The 16,761-nt window shown below is 46.5% G+C and overlaps 1 protein-coding gene across 9 annotated transcripts in view; it reads right to left on the bottom strand.

The window, feature by feature from the left end:
• The window catches only part of LOC120897993 (hemicentin-1-like), a 99,599-nt gene extending 89,663 nt beyond the window's left edge, over window positions 1–9,936 (bottom strand). For 3 of the 9 annotated variants that reach the window (XM_040303263.1, XM_040303335.1, XM_040303271.1), the window contains exon 1: window positions 9,674–9,936. The gene's annotated coding sequence lies outside the window, so the exon portion shown is untranslated. The remainder of the gene's footprint in view (window positions 1–9,673) is intronic. The other 6 variants (XM_040303289.1, XM_040303300.1, XM_040303311.1 and 3 more) reach the window with 4 other exon arrangements.
• Window positions 9,937–16,761: the final 6,825 nt, after the last annotated feature.

The following is a 16,761-nucleotide window of genomic DNA, read 5'->3' as shown; positions in this document are numbered from 1 at the left end:
CGTTGACCATGGTTTGAAATTAATTTGAATTTTTGCTTCGCCAAAGTAGCCACTCACACACTCTAGAGGGGAAAAAGTAGTTCAACAGTCTTGCCTTCACGTAGGACGAAGCGAACTAGCTGGGGTTTTTGGCCATCGAATATTCTTATCTACCGACACACACCCAAACTGCCTCCGTCTATCCTGTTTCCGATCTAGCTTCGAACGGTGCGTCGATCAATCAAGCACAGAATCGGCCCCGATAGACGTGGCTCCATCTGGGCTAGCAATTTAAAGCGAATTTTGCTGTGTGCTTTTTTTCCTGCACCATCGTCCAGACGATTAGCTCGTGGGCGTCTAGGGTGCTTTTTGATAAAGTTGGCTTCGCTGGTAAGATTGTGTATCGTTTTTTTTTTTGCAGATCGCAGGTGGGAAGATGAATTCCAAGAAACATAATGACCGGAAGCAGCAAAAAATAAATATATTGCCGAAAAGCTTCCACCCCACAATCGAACCAAATCGAATCGATCAATCAACGTGTACAGAGTTTGTGCGTTGATAGGACCCGGGGAGAAAAGCACTCTTGTTGATTCGCTGCTTTACCCTACAACAGGTGTACTTTCCAATCAACTTCCAATCGACATCCCTGGGTAAATGTGTACCCCACACACACACACACACACACACACACACACACCGATCAACACATCTCCGACCACCCCCGAAACAACGTTGATGAGCTACTGGCCGGCCCCAAGCTGATTGCTTTACGGTGCGTGTTAATTGAATATATTTTCCAGCCTCCCGTTCCGTTTGCTCCAGCTGTTTTTTGGGGGGCGAAGTTCGACATCGATATTGGATGGATTGGCTTCCTTCCCTCAAAACATCTTCCACCCCAAACAGGATGGTGCGCTTAAAAAAGGTAAAACAAAATGGGAAGCTTTCCGTTTCGGTTATTTGGAAACAGGGAACACGTGAAACGGACGGAAAAAAGGTACAGTAAAAAGTTTCACGCTAATCGATGTATTGCTGCGGAACACATTGAACCGCGCTACAACACGCGTTACGTGGTTGTTTTTCCTTTTTCCCCGTGTCTTTTCTCGCTTCTCTTTCGTCGGTCTACCGCCCCATCGCATTTGCCTGCTTCCTGCGATACATTTTCGGGTCCCAGCATCGAATGATTAATGAGGTACGGTGCTGTAAATTTATATATAAAATTAAAATTGATTGATTACATCAAACACCGCCGACAGCGTTTTGGGGCGGGCGCGACCGGGAAAGAAGGGCAAGGCAAACGGCAAACGTGGAAAAAGCTCGCACAAGGCATGTGCCGCAATTGACTACATGGGTAGCACAATTTTCCTGAGCTCGTGCTTTCCCCAACCACAAGCGAAACATGCCACACAAAAAAGGCGAGAGTCGAGGACACCGGCTGATGCTTGTTCGCAAGGGGAAACGGACGCAACGAGAAAGATGCCTGCCTGATTGTTGATGGTTGATGGGAAAATAGCAACTTCCCCAGCAGAAGTTCTCAGCTCACCCTCTACGTGCCTTCCTCCGAAGCGATTTTAACGCCCACCGGTGTGATGTTTTATGTTTCTCTGCCGCTGTTTGGTTTGATGTTCGCCCCCTTTTTTGTCTGTGCGTGTCTGCGGTGTCGCTGTTGTACGGATGAAGGATGCAAAAACACAACCCCACAAAGGCGGGACGTTATCGATCACAACAAACATTTTTGTCCAATCTGAACACAGCCCCCTTTTGCAAGAGGAGCAAAAAAAGCTGAGTGTTTTAAAAAAAATGGACCACCCGTTAAAGAACGATTCTGCCGCCCCAACGATCGGATGTGGGTTGGGGGAAAAAGTGTGAGAAGAAAAAAGCGCACGGCACGCATGTAGATGCTACAACGCTCATGGTGCAATGCGTGAATGTTTTTCTCTTCCGGAAACATACACATCCACACTTCCACTAGCCATCGCTCCACTCCGCGGAAAACCATCGGATAGGGTGATATTTATGTTTGATATACGATGACATCTTTCCCCGCTCTGTCTCTAGACGCTAACGGAAAGCGGCCAGGAACGGCAACGCAGCGACACGCTGCACCTGGGCCGATGGGGGCCTGTTGATGCATGTGCCTGTTGACCAGCGTGGAACAGGAACAGGCACAGCAGTGTCGATCACAGACCGATCCGCGTTTTGCTCAGTTGCGTTTTAAGCCCGGTTACATCCGCCAGCGACACATCATGCTGCGGGCATCCAGCCGCTGTTGCGGCCGTGTGTACACACGCTCGCATTATCTGGCGAACAAACAGCACCGAATCGTAATGCCGGTTCGTGTTTAATCGCCGGCCTGGTGAGTAAATCGCTGCAACTGCGCTTTGTCCGGAAATATGGAATACATCAGAGTGTATGTTTGTGTGAGGGATGCACCAAACAGGCAAAACAAAACAAAAATATTAAAGGAACCGAAGTAAAGGGAAGTTGTGAGTTCCAGCGGCAAGGGAACCGTTGGTGGGGAAGTTTTAACATGCGAAATGTTTCCCCCATCGCCTGGACGGTGCTATTTATCCGGCACCAGCTGGCAAAACTAGGTGCTCATTGGTGTTCCGGCTGCTGATTGAGATTTCATACGAATGGGGATTAAATGCAAAATATTTGTCGGGCGGTTTTTGCTGCACCTTCTGAACGACGGGAGCTGTGCGGCGCCAGGATTATGCGGCCGATGAGCGATTACAGATGCATGAGGGAGGACTGGGATGGAATGTAGGAAACATTGTTTCAATTTATTGCGATTAGAAATTGTTACAATATTACGCATAGAACCACAACCACATCCAGATAATGTAAACACGTCGGATTGTACGTAAAAATGCGACTGTAATGTAATTTAGTTACCTAGTTTCCACATTTTAAACCTGCAAAATAAACCTGCAAACCTTTGGAATTCGTGGCATTGCCTGTAACAAAGTAGCCAATTTTGATTAGGAATTTATGTCATAAGACTATTTTAAAATAAGTTTATATAAGACTTGATATTGAATGAATTGTCACTTTATATTATTGGGACCCTTTCCGTTTTAAGTTCGTAGGCTGAAATTTCAGCCTGTCAGCTGTTTGCATTGTATAGCAGTTTTCGAGCAGCTATCTACGTGGGTATAATGTACAGGCGGGCTTATCCCAAGGTATATGAATTGATAAGGCTTATATCTATCGCTTCTGCTTCTGAATGAAGATTTTAAGAGTGTTTTGAGTATTCGTCAAGCCTCCAGAAAGCTCGTTGGAGCAAAAGTTTTCACTCGTTCTGTCAAAAAGTGATATTCAAATTTGGTTATAAAAAAATGCTATGAGACCACCTGGACTACATGCACTTTGATTCCAGATTCGATCACCTGATTTATTTAATGCACCTTGGGATAAATGTAAGCAAAACCGTGTTTTCGAGCAGGTACTCGAATCTAATTCTAGCTTTTAGGCTAGAATAATCTAGGCTGAAAATTGCAGGCTAGTTTTGTGTGCGGTTTTGAATGGAGTGTTTACATGATTTCAGCCTCCAACTGTCAAATTCCATACAAAAAAACTGACTAGGATCGTGAAGGGCCCCATTATTTGGTTTTGTGCTTGAGTGTTCAACAATTCGGGGTAAACCTGCCAATAGTGGTTGTAGAGCACTAAAACATTTGCCATACCATATATTAGAAGACATTAATCGTTGAAGTTATGAAATGTTTACTGATTTTATGCAAAGGAATCAACAGTAGAATTGTAGCCTTCTTTTTATAAACGTCCGAAAACTCCAATCTTTTGCTTAATGTTTGTTTGAATTTTATAGTATAGAATTCTTGTTTCATTAACACAGTATATGTATTCTACCAATAAATGTGTATTATCCCCAAATGTAATTAAATGTACGTGATATACACACTTAACCATTTTCTCTTGTATAGCATTAATAGGTACAGAAAATATACACGTTCATACATAATCTCTATAATGAAAAAAAACATCATGATATGTTTGAGCACTCGTATTGTTTTCACAGAAACAAGCACCAGAATTACATTCAATGTTATCATTTCACCACAAAAAGGCAAAAATCGCCCTGGATATCTGAGTAAAAAAACGACGTAAAATCACAATAGACTGAAGCCATTATAAAAACTCAGCACTACATTCAGCATTTTCGTCATTTAAAATCATGAAAACAAGTAAATAACGTAGAAATTCGATATCACGGCAGTAAGCAATGCAGCTCAATTCTTTTGCTTCTATTTGGCGTAACGCCCTATGCGGACATGCCGGCCTATACAGGCTGCTATTTAACTCAGTTCCATTCCAATTGCATCCTGTTTACATGACTACTAACAATACAGGAGTACAATACCTTAACTAACGAAACAATACCATTGTTATGGGTTCATCAGAGCTGTCAGGAAAAATGTATTGCTTTCGATAATGAGTAGTATTCAATGGTAACATGAGAAGTGTTTGAAAATGTATAGTGCATTTAAATCATAATATGTCGACGTATGCATACCTTTTTTCTTTTGTTAAGCATTGTTTTGAATTAAAACAAAATCTGTACCGACACAAATTGCACCGTACTTTAATCCCATCAAAATATTGCCAATTATTTTGTATTGTTGTGTTGATCAATGTGTCAGTTGAAACAAAATCCATCGTAGTTTAAAACTCTCAGTAAATTCATTCCTTTTGTTTCCCTCCATAACTAACCACAGTCTGCCCTGAAGGAAAATGCTTTCATCGATGCTTTCAATGCCTCGAAAACAAGAGAATATGGAGGATACGAGTATCACTAGCATCGTTGAATCGGATGCCCATGTACGACATAGCGCGCAACAGCATGCCACAACATGCCAACCACGTCATCATAATATTCATACACGGCACAGGTTACACTCGCGCCTGGCGGGTGTAGCGTTTTGTCCTGCTGCCAAAAGCTGCTTCCTTCAACACACCTCCTGCCCTAGCCTTGATTGAATCGCAACTGTGGCGAAGAATCTCTACCGAAATTGTACCATAACCATGCTGCCATTCTCAGTATAACCGTTAGGGCGTCTTTATGCTTGATTTAAGCAAGCAGCAGCACCACCGGCGCGATGTCTTTGTGTTGCGTGCAAACTAACCCATCGCAACTCCAAAACAAAAACAACAAAACCACTCCCGTACGTCATCGCGACCGTCTTGAGGCAGCGTCATAGTTGTTACACCGAACCACTTCACCCTGCAAGTAGTGAGATGGCACAGGAACACTCCTCACAGAAAGCCTCGAGCCATCGCGCCAAGCCGCACGCGATGAAGCAGCACGGCAGAGGACAACTTTTGCCGAAGCTCGCCTACAAGCAACGTAGCACTGTGTGTATATTCTCAACATGTCCGCCCAAGTTGGGCGCAACCTAGGTCGCCCACACTCCTCGCCCCTCCCAAATACAGCCTCCAGCACTTGCGAGGCACTTTTTCCCGATTACGTCCCTGCGACCGAAAACGTTCGCTACGAAGCACACGGCGTGCGGCGGCCGGATGCTTGGCAGTTTGTTGATTCACGAAGGCTGATGATTTTAAATGTCAATTTTCAATTAGCATCGTCGCAGTCTGCTCAGGCTTCCCTCGTTGAGCCGGGGCGCCGTCTTCACTTAGCGTGTTATCTTTGCGCTGCTGCGGAGTGGGTTGGGTAAGAAAACCCATTTTCTCACGTTCGCGAGATAACACGATACGAATGGTAAGTGGCACGGTGGGTGAACTGTGATGCCTTCGTTCCCATTACAACTACACGTGCCTTAGATTTGATGCCAGTAGCGCCATGATAGATATCGGTGTTGGAGCATGCCCTTGTACCGGCGGTAATGATGCGTGTCGAGATTCAAGACACTGTTTGTCTCTAATTATTGTTCACCTGTAGCGGAAACCGGTGGCAAGAGAAGGTACCGATGTAAAAAGTAAGAAATGTTGATTCCTTCAAATCATACTTCAATTTGTTTAAAAGCTTATGCAAAGTGGGCGCTTTTCGTCTTCCGAAAGTGGTTACATAAAACAATACGCAACCGAGAGGAGGCGAGAGAGAGAGAGAGAGAGAGAGAGAGAGAGCGCCTCAGGCTTTGTAACTTGCTTGCATAAATTTATCCTTAAAAGCCTTCCTACACATCCCGGGCACTAAAGTGCGCTCCAACGAAAAGAGTGCAACATTTTATGGCTCTCGCGTCCATACCCCAAAAACGCGCGCCAATCCAATCCATTGTTCAACGTTGAGGGATAGCAAAAATGGCGAAAGCAAACGGCAAATCGGTCACCGGTGAAGCCAATTCGTGAGCACACTGAGCTGCCTGTGGTGTTCTGTTGATTTTACGGCCAAAGTTGATGGCTTCCTTGGTCGTCGCGAGGCAGCAAAACAACAAGTTGCAGGCGGAGCAATCATCATCTTAAACGCGTCTCCTCGCTTAGCCCGTAGCCGATGGCTTTTTGATTTTTCAGCGACTCAACACCGGCCCCACTGTGTAGGAGTGTGCTTTGAGTGTGTATGTGTGTGTGTGTGTCCCGCATTTGGCATTTTCGCTGCTTGCTCAGGTGAACTTTTTGGCCCGTTCTTCTCCGCCAACCGGACCGCCATCGCTATCTGTCCCGTCGTTCCGGCTGTGTTTCCGACTTAAAGGCAATCTGTTTAAACTTTTGCCTTTCCCCCATTGCCCAAACAATCAAGGCGCGCAATGATGGAGCAAAGTTATTTGCTCCTTCTCTTTTTTTTTTTGTACGTGCGCCTGTTTGTTTGTTGTTCAGCGCTTCGGGAAGCCGCTTTGCAAGTGAAATTGAGCGATTAGTGGAGGAGGATCGGAACATGCCAGTAACGAATTGACTTTCGCTCGGCGCACAACGCCGCTTTGTAAATATGCGGGGCTGTGTCACGAGAGAAAGGCAGAGATAGAGAGAGAGAGAGAGAGAGAGAGAGAGAGAGAGAGAGAGAGATAAATCTTTCCCGTTTAATGCTAATGAAGACAGTTTTCGCAACGTGTCAAGCAGGTTGGTAGAGGATCTACGAAAATAGAACCATTCTCTCGTTCGCCAAGCGTCCAGCCAACAACAGGTGCCAGATTGAAGTATGCAATCCGCACCACGCGCTGGCACGTTTTCATTGCTCCAGTTAAAACGACCGCCTTCCCCCAAAAACAAGATCTATTTTAACGCACCGCTTCCGGTTGAGTTGAGTGGAAAGCGGTGTAATTTTAGCCTAACCTTCCGCGAATCGTTGTGCAGCAGAGCAACAACAAAAACCAAAGCAAAATTAACCCGATTGGAACCGGTTTATGAAACTTTGTTTAAATTTTTAGGAAAAGTGTCACCCCCATACCCATAGCTCCAAACCATGCTCAAGCTATTTTGAGACGCATATTTGACTGATCTTGTAAGGAGAAAATTGTTTCTGCCCGTTGATTCAATCGAACAGCTCACGGTGTTTGTATACTAACCTTTTTTTGCTCGCAATTTTCCACCCTGCGGTCTGCCGATGGCGATGACTTTTTGTCGCTGCGGGCACCGGAAATCAAATCTCCGCGTTACAGATTGTCCCCCTTCTTTCGAGGAAAACGCTGCCGCTGGCATATCGCCTCGATCGCCCCTCGGTTGAAGCGCTATCGAACGCAGGCTGGCAGGCTTCAAAAGTGCAAAAACGCTCCAAGCAGGGGATGAAGGAACGCAAATTTGACGGTACGGATAGTAAACTAAAACAAAACGGCAACGGACCGTAAACGCGACCGAAACACAAACACAAGCGTAAAAGAAAGTGCCACGCACTAACGAACAGGGCTACTGGGCAGCAAATCGTTGGGGAGGAGGGACAGGAAGCTTGAGGCCGTTTTCCCCCTTTTCCTTGAAGCTTTCGAATTCAACGAGGACGATAGGCAGGGAGACGGGGTGGAGCCGGCGCGGCTCGCAAAAATTCACCCGCGCGCACACGCACTAAACGGGGGGCACTTTTGTTTATGCTAACGATCTTGGTGACCGAGCCACACAGAGCCACACGCAAAATGGCACAATCGCTCGCGCAACAATTTGTGCGTGTTAGTTGAGGGAGGGACGAGAGGGAAGGGGACAGCTTGCAAGCAACAGCAACCGCTTTACTGCGATGAAATTTTACACTCCACTGCGTGTCTTACAGTTTTCGAACGTTTCTGTTTTTTTTTGTTGCTGTGCGCTGCGGGGCCGACGCGAAGGCACGCGACCGCACACAACAGAGAGAGATGGGGACTCGGGTCCCTGTTTGAGCTGTTTTCTTTTAATTTGGGTTCCACTTTTCACTTCAAACATTTCTTTTGTTTTTTTTTTACACCCACCACCACAAATGGTCCGTGCGGCAAGTTATTATCATCATTACGGAGCGACGGCGCAACAGCACGCAGACACAGCGAGGCGCGGGGATGTACTGTGTTCTTCTCCAAAAACGGATGGTGTCGTTTTAAGTGTGCTTAATGGTTTTCGGCAAGTTATTTGCTTTCACTTTGCCGAGCAAACCGCGCCAAGCCACGGCTGTTTTCCAGTGTTTTCTGGCGGCATTTTGTTCCCCGGGTTCCACACGCAACTGGGACTGCTCACCTCGTGCTTGGTTTGGTTGAATGTTCTGCCGATGCATGTTTTATTCACCCGCCAGTTGCGAAGCGTGTTGTTTTGTCGGAAATTTATTGTAATATCATGCCCGTATCATGCCCCACCTCGACAAAGCAAACTTGGAAGGAAAGTGATTCTTCTTCCCGGTCCTGCAGCGCTTGGGACTGATTTATATGAAAATTGCTTTACACGGGCGGGTGCACGGTGCGAAGGTCGCCGCTGGCCGTGGAGCTGGAGTGTTGACAGATTTTCCACGTGCGTTGGAAAATGGGGTTCACTTATTCACTTCACGCGACGGGTCCCACGCTCGTCGTCAACACCACCATGGCATGGTCGGCGACCGCAGGACACGTTCCTTCCATAAATCACGCACAGCACAAACACACACACATACACACACACGCCCTCTCGCAACACATCCTGATAAATTTGGTTTGCGTTGCAAAAAAGGGTCTTGCGGCCCTGGCCCTCTCTCGCATTGCGCGTAACGCGTTTTCCTCGCGGTGCCGAGGGTCGGTGGCTTTCGCGCGGGCTGTGTTTTTGGTGGCGGAAAGCGCACGGAGCAGATGAATTATGAACTACCGGAAAAGCACTAGCAGACGAGATTTACACACTCTCGCACTCGCAAACTCACACACACACGCACAATCAAGTATGGAATATGGTACAAAGAAAATGATTTTCATCACCGCTTCAGACTCGATTTCCATCCGTAAATATTCCACTTTCCTTTGGCGCGAAGCAACTACCTTTCTGCGTGTTTTTCTTTTTCTACTCCACCCCGCCCAGTGCCCAGCCCTCATTCGTGCACGCAAACGGTACCATTTTTTCGGGTGAAAGGCAAAACAAATCCCCCCAGCCCACCTTGCTTTGCCAAACCGAAGCAACACTTTGCTTAATCACTTAATCCGTATTATTCCTGTGCCCGAGTAGAGAGTACCGCCCACCGCCCTTGCGCCCTGTCGCCTGCCGTGTCAGTTTGTGCCGTGTTAGCGTTTGCTAGCATGCGACTTTGGGCTAGGGTTGTTCGCTGTATCGCACACACTCTTTTCACCGTTTACCACACACACACACACACACTTACCGGCACTGTTCAGCTCGTTACCGTGTTCGGGGAAAATCGGCTTACTAGCTACCCTACCAAGAGCGATGATACATTAGAACGAGCAAAGGATAGTGGATGAGACGCCACAGCGGGCGCACTTTATGGCAAGGAACGCGTACCACACCGTTGGCCAACAGTGGACCGTGTCCGAAGCGGGGCCAGAACGGGGCCGTCCTGAAAAAATGGCTTTCGCTTTGCACTGACCGCACTGACGCGGGCGGAACCGTATCGGCGAACGTTTCGACGTCAACTGACAGCTGGTGGAGGAAAAACAACCCACTGCCACTGGCCCGTGTCGGGTACGCGTTGTTCCCGAAGGGAAGAGATTTTTCCGACCACGGCACGATGTGCTGTGTGTGTGTGTGTGGCACACGCGTGTGACGTGAGCGTCCACTGCCGAGGTGAAAACGGAGCACGCGAGAGAGCGAAACGCTTCACGCGCTGGAATTTTGCTTCTGCGAAAGCCGAAGTCTGCGAATTGCGAGGCGGGCGGAAAATGAGCGCTTCGGAAAATGTGCGCATGCCGTTCGGGAAGCGTTTGCCTGCGCTTCGCTTGTTTTGGTTCATCCGCAATGTGTAGGAAGATGAATCGGAATGGTGAACGATTCATTCCTTGCTGTTCGAAAAAGGGGAAAGTAAACGGTCGATTTTGATAAGGGTTGCATCAATCTTGAACCCATGTATTATCTTATCTTTTGTTCTGTAGTGTGTAAAATGGAAAAGCTTTTTACGAAAGGCAGAGAATCGTAACGAGTTGAAATAATATGCCGTTAATGCACATGAATGCAACGCTCGGGGTATTCTTTCGAGGTAACATTTAATATAAATTAATCACCCACTTTTATCTGCAGCTCAGCATCATTATAGCCACCGTGCGTGCGGTTAAGAACAGCAACTGGCGCCACTCGGTGCGCTCTCCCTTTCTCTCTTAATCCGATGTTCCCATTGAACACACCGCAAATCCTCCCATCAACACCGAGCCCGGCAGCGAAAGAAAGCATCCGCATCACAGCTGGGAGTCGCAAAAAAATTCCCCACACTATCTCATTCCTTTAAATGATATTCGCTCATCCCCGCCGGCTTTCGCGGCTTATCGCTCAACCGGACGTGGAGCGTGGAGTGGGACCTATTTTTGTATACCGAACACGAGTAAATAATTTCAATCACAGCTTGCAATCTGATAAAGCAAACAAGCCGTCGCCTGTCCTTTCACCCACTGCTTGCGTACTACACTGCAGCTATCGCCATGCCAGCAGCGGCCATAAAACACGCGACGAAAGCAAACACACACGCGCGCACGCCCACCACCATCGGTGCAGTGCGAACGCAAACGCATGCATCATATATTTTATAATTCAATAAATAAGCTTTAAATCCCTGCATAGTGTAAGCAACGGGGGGCAGTGGGAAGAGGAGAGGTGTTTTTGTGTTCTTTTTCTGTGTGTCTCTCCTCGCCGCCACCAGCGGTACTTAACGCGTCGGTTTTTTTGGTGAGCTAACGCCGATCACACATTGATCATTATCGGTGGATTTTCATTGGCGGGGTGGCGTCCACCGTCCTCCTCCCTAGCTCCCTCCCTCCCTCACTGGTGCTGATTGGTGGCCGCTTTTTATTGCCATTCTGCATGCGATAAAGCTTTGTTTGATCATCGCACAAGTAGATCGGTAATGTACCCCGTGTCACATTCTACAGGCGGGGCGACGGCGTGCGATGGAGCAGCCTGGTGTTTTATGGAGGAACAAAACAAAAACTGCTCGAAGCTTAAACAATCAATCGGTGCAGTGTTTATGTCTGAGGAAAGTGTTTGAAAAAGTTGTAAAATGTTGGCCCCAAGTGATAAAATCACGCCCATTTGCGCTTAACGAGTTGCAATCACATTTTATTGCATACATTTAGGCGTATTTTCGAGATTTGCTTTTGCGCTTCATCAAAATAATATTTTTCCTCTTCGCCCTCGTACATGCACTCCATAAATGCATGGGTTTTCCCGCTTGCCCAGTACATTCAATCAAATTCCGAAGCACTGCTAGAAATTGAATTTAGTTTAAATTGCATCGCAAACAAAGCGCCGTCCGACAGCAACCAGCGAACGTTCTATTGTGGCTCGAGTTGCACACACATCGCATGCCCGCACCGACACACTATCGCTTTCTTTATTTTTCTCTCCTCCGCACGATGTTTAACAAACTAAACCCACTGACTGACATCGATGAGCTTGGTTTGCCGCGCACCGAACCGCCTCGTGCCCAGCATTAGAGAATCAGCTCCAACCACAGTGGCGGCGAAACCACAAATGGCGAGCATTGTTCACAACACGACGCTACACAAAAAAACACACACACACTTTCAATCACTCACCACAGCCTAAATCGGTGCGTTAACGCGTGCTACCCGCTGAGCGATGTTGGCTAAATAAAACGCGTGCAAACAAAGCGGCAGCAAACGCACCGAAGGCACACCACCACCCGATGGTAACAACCCCGGCACCCGTTGACGGCGATGCTGCGATGGGTTTTGTTTATTCGAACCGTGCTTTTGGTGTGCTCTCTTTCTTGTTTGATACGCTTTTTTTTTGACGACGGGCTGATGCAATGGTTTGATGTGCGGCAGTTGCAAAGTTACACGCGAAATCAAACACCAATCCTGGCGCCCTCCCACTGTACCGCCGCGCAAGGAAACGGTGCGGCTGGGTATTATTGTTTGGGCAAATAATATTTTCCACAGTCAATTTCACTGTCAAAACGTTGTTCGGTCGATTGGACGAAGTATTGGAAACGGTGGTTTCAGGTTGGGCCTGTGCCTAAACGATTCTACAACGCGCATGATGAGTGTATGTGTGTGTGCGTAATCAATGATGGTAGTGGTTTTTGCATGAAAAGTAAATGGGCAGTGTTTTCAACCTCATTTTACACGTTCAATGGCCATTGTTGTCTTCACTCAGTTAGTTTAGTTTATTATTGAACATACAACACAATACAAAATAATTTGCAGGGCTGGGATCAGAAAATCAGAACCTGACTTATCCTGCTGAGCTCTATCCCAATCGGATAAGATGGGCGAGCGAGTTTATCATCCATGTACGGCTCCTGCCGACCGACAATAAACGCGTTAACATTATCAACTCCTGCCCGAATCCGATGCGTCCGCTTTGGCTTGAAATAAAACCAAACCCTCCCGAAGCTGGCGTGCACGAATCAACGGGCTTTTGAGGGGGGAAAAACTTTTCCCAAATTCCTTCTCAATCCTCGGTCGAGCAAAGGCGGCAAAGAAATAAAACCCGTTTGCAACTCGCTTTCTCGCTCCCCGGCTACCGGGGATATCTCGTCCGGAATGCTAACAGTACCCGGAGCAATAAATTCTTGCCTCTATCCGAAATCGTTTAATAGCTAGCGTTTTCTTCCCTCTCCTAGCGCTCTCCCATTTTTTCCACCTTCCCTCCTCCTCGAGTGGCGGGTGGAAAAACTGGCTAACAAACACCAACCGGCTTTACGGAAAGCGTCAATGATTTTCGGCTTTGATTTCACCTCAAAAATGCGCCGGGACGGGAAACGCAACTAACGGCTAAGCGGGATAAATCACGCCCGCAAAACAAAGCCTTAAAACATGCGAAACATTTCGGCTGCTAGCGTTCTTTTTTAGGTTTGGTGTGTATGATTGTGTGTGTTTTTTTTCCTTCTTGTTATTTCGTCTTTTATTTCCAAGTCCGTTCCTCCCCAAGACAAGCTCGGCACCGCCGCCGCTAATCGCACCGTGGCTTTATGTTTAGCCGAACAAATTTTCACTGCCAACATGAATCATAAGCAACTTTCGATTTCATTTTTACTGCCCCTTCCGCACCCGTCTGCCACCGTTTGATGCTTTCGCTGCTCGCCATCTTCAGCTACCCTGTGCCCATTTCGGTATGTTTCGTCTTAATCCATAAAAGCAAAGGCCGCAAGGGGCGAGTGAAAAATTCACCGCCAAAGAAACGTTTGAATGGTTTTGGCTGGGAAGGCTAAAAAGGTAGTAAAACAATAAAATGTGTACTTTTTTTTATGCTGCTGCTGTTGCTGCCAAAGCATAACTCTTCGAAAAAGTGCGTGCAAGGAAATGATTGAATGCCTCTGGTGGTGGCCTGAAAACGGGGAAGAGTGCGGTGGAGCTGGAATTTGTTTCCATCGATTCCAAAACGCACCAACAATCCAGCTAAGCAGCGGCAGAGCGAAATTTGAGTTGTTGCTGCTTCCACCATTTGTTGCCCGCCAGGCTCGTTAGCGACGCCGTATCATTCGTCGAAGCAAAACACAGAGTTACAGATCGGCTCCAATCTAGCCGTCCAACGGAAAGACAATCGCGACAAACGGTAACCCCCTTTCCGCCGCGCGTACGTTTGCCGCCTTTTTGTCCTCATCGCAGGGTGTCATTGTCTCAAAACATTTCCTTTCGGAGCCGTTTTTCTTTCTGCCAGCAATTACCAATTTATTTTTATGATGCAATAAACACATTATGCGCTCTCTCACGCACACACACGCGCACACAGACCGACATTCCGTTTGCACTCTTTGCTTGGAGGGTTTGATTTAACCGAAGATGAAAAAATGCGCCTCCCCTTTAGGTGCTTTACATAAATCCTATCATTTTCTTGTTTGTTTTTTTTTTTTTGTTTGTAAAAGTTTACTCCTTAGCTGCTGCTGTGGAATGTTTGTGAAACGTTCTCCTATCTGCGATCCCTGCTTGGAGCGGCACAATTTCGTGCGACTTGCTGTTTACGACAATTTGTCATCGCGATGGTGTTTGTTGTGATATGGCAACCGCTTGGTGTAGCGTTTTACAGTGTCCGGAAAATGACACAACTCTTATGTCGCAACAAGTAAAGTTATGGGAAAGTTTCAAATTTAAAAAGCACCGACAGCAACAACAACAACACCTAAATCTCATTTACAAATTTCCCGCCCGGTCGGGCAACCGTCCCCCCCCAAATTCAACGCTGCATAATGAAGTTTGCTTCAACGCTGCGATCTTGCTGTTGTTGTTTTTTTGTTATCAATTTTTTTTTTGGTTTGCTACACCCGCCCGCTTGTCCAATTTTGTCGCGACTGCTCGAACTGAACAAATAACTTGTCGTCTGTGTTTGGTTTTTTTTTCTTTTTCTTCCAGGGAGCTTTGTTTTTCCTTCACATCCGGCTGGTGCAAAGTTTAAATCGACTTCGCTGCTTCGCCATAATGATAAAGTCATTGCAAATGAGCCATTAATGTTTCACCTACCGTAAAACCGTTCCGATGGGATGGATTTGGGGCGGCCTTATCTTCCGGTGCGGTGTGCGTGTGTGTGTGTTGTTTTTTTTTGTCTTTTTAATTTTTCCCTCCAATGGAACGACTTCACTATAGATTCGGAAAAAAGGTAAAGTGCTCAAAACAAGTGCTTAGAAAACAGTACTGGTAGAAAGAAAAACAGCGTGTAGAAGACGCTTTATTGTCGCTAAGAACGCAAACACCAAACACCAAGAAGAAGCCGAAAACGAGCGAGTGAGAGAAAATAAACCAAGCACAGGGCGGAAATGGAGCTTAAACATAACCTATAAAAATTGAAAACCTTCCCCGAGAAACGGCGCGTTCTTGAACCTGCTGTCGCCTGCCCCCCGCGTGACGCAAACGGTGCACGTGAGTGTGCTACACATACTTTTTAGTATTATTACTATTATTTTTGCCACCTTGTCCCGCTCCGTTCATGCTGCCGCTCCCCTCATGCTCTCCGCTCGTTCAATGGGTATGTTACGCCCCGAATGGGGCACGTTGTTGGTGTGTTATTTTATTATCATTGTTATTATTATGCTAACACACTCGCAACGTCCAACCCATGCCTCCCCCACGCCACCGTGTGACACATCACTTCCACTCACCCAACCCACCGTTTTCGCCACTTTATTGCATCGAAAGTGACGACAATAAACTCCCGTCGGTAAAGTTGTTTAGTACATGAATTTTCAATATTTTCCACATCACCCGATGCGACTTGGTTGGGTGGAGGTTGGAGGTTGGGGGTTATGCGACTTGGGGGGGGGGGGGGGGAGGTTGCCTGTGGTTACAGGGGTCGGTGCCTTCTTCAACCACATAAGTGCTCCGTTCAGCATCGGTTTGCTTCGGTTGCGTTGTTTTGGTGTGCAACATTCGTTATGTTTCTTTCGTTTTTTGCGCGCTCTCTCTCTCTCTCTCCTTTCCCTTTATTTTGGCAGTCATTTGAAACCGCGACACACACACACACACACACATTCGTGGATGGTGTAATTTTTACGCGAGGGTCGTAATAGCCGTTTCAGGTAAGTGCATGGTGTTCACAGATCGATTTCAGGTAAGGTAGATGGTTAGATGGCAGCGTTTGAAGGAAGATGCTCTGTGCTGCGACGACTTGAGCGGAGACAAATTCTAGGGGGAAGAAGATGGGAATCTCGTCACGTAAAAACAATATCTCGGGATCAAATCGATCGTTTCTGGTGGTCTATTTTACTTCCATTTTGCTCTAAAAACATGACGCCGTAACGGAACAGTTCGGGCGGGTATGAGTCGCCCCGCTGAAAGCGTGTAGTATCATACAAACATAAAAATGTTTCACGAGATAGGTTTAAAATAATTCCGAAATCGGCTAAATCTTGACAAAATGGTTTGCTAAGCTCGTGTTTTGACGGTGTTGTCACCGATCTCAATTGTCACAATGAACTAAATATCGATTTAATTATTGTACTTGCCCCTATCCGGTAGTCGATCTGTCCTCCGTATATGTTGTTTACCTCGTGCAAGAGAAGCTTAGATTATTTTTTAAATTGGTGTAGATGCAGCAACTATTCTACATTCAGAAGCAACATAATGCAAGTTTATGCGATGTTTAAAGCATCCTAGTTTTCCTTATCATCTTGTGATGAATTTGCCATCCCATCTCTACCGATCCATGTATGTCTTACTTCTCATTTCTAGAATGGAAAAGATAAATATTGGAATTCAATTGTAAAAGGAACTAGTGCCAATGATGAAGGAGTCCATATGGACCAAGTTCAGTATAAATCCTCTCCAGACAGGAAGCCAGATGCATTTG

This window comes from Anopheles arabiensis, chromosome 2, assembly GCF_016920715.1.
Source record: "Anopheles arabiensis isolate DONGOLA chromosome 2, AaraD3, whole genome shotgun sequence".
Classification (NCBI taxonomy): Eukaryota; Metazoa; Arthropoda; class Insecta; order Diptera; family Culicidae; genus Anopheles; species Anopheles arabiensis.
Note: the sequence above shows the minus strand (reverse complement) of the source record. Positions and strands in the feature narration are given on the sequence as shown.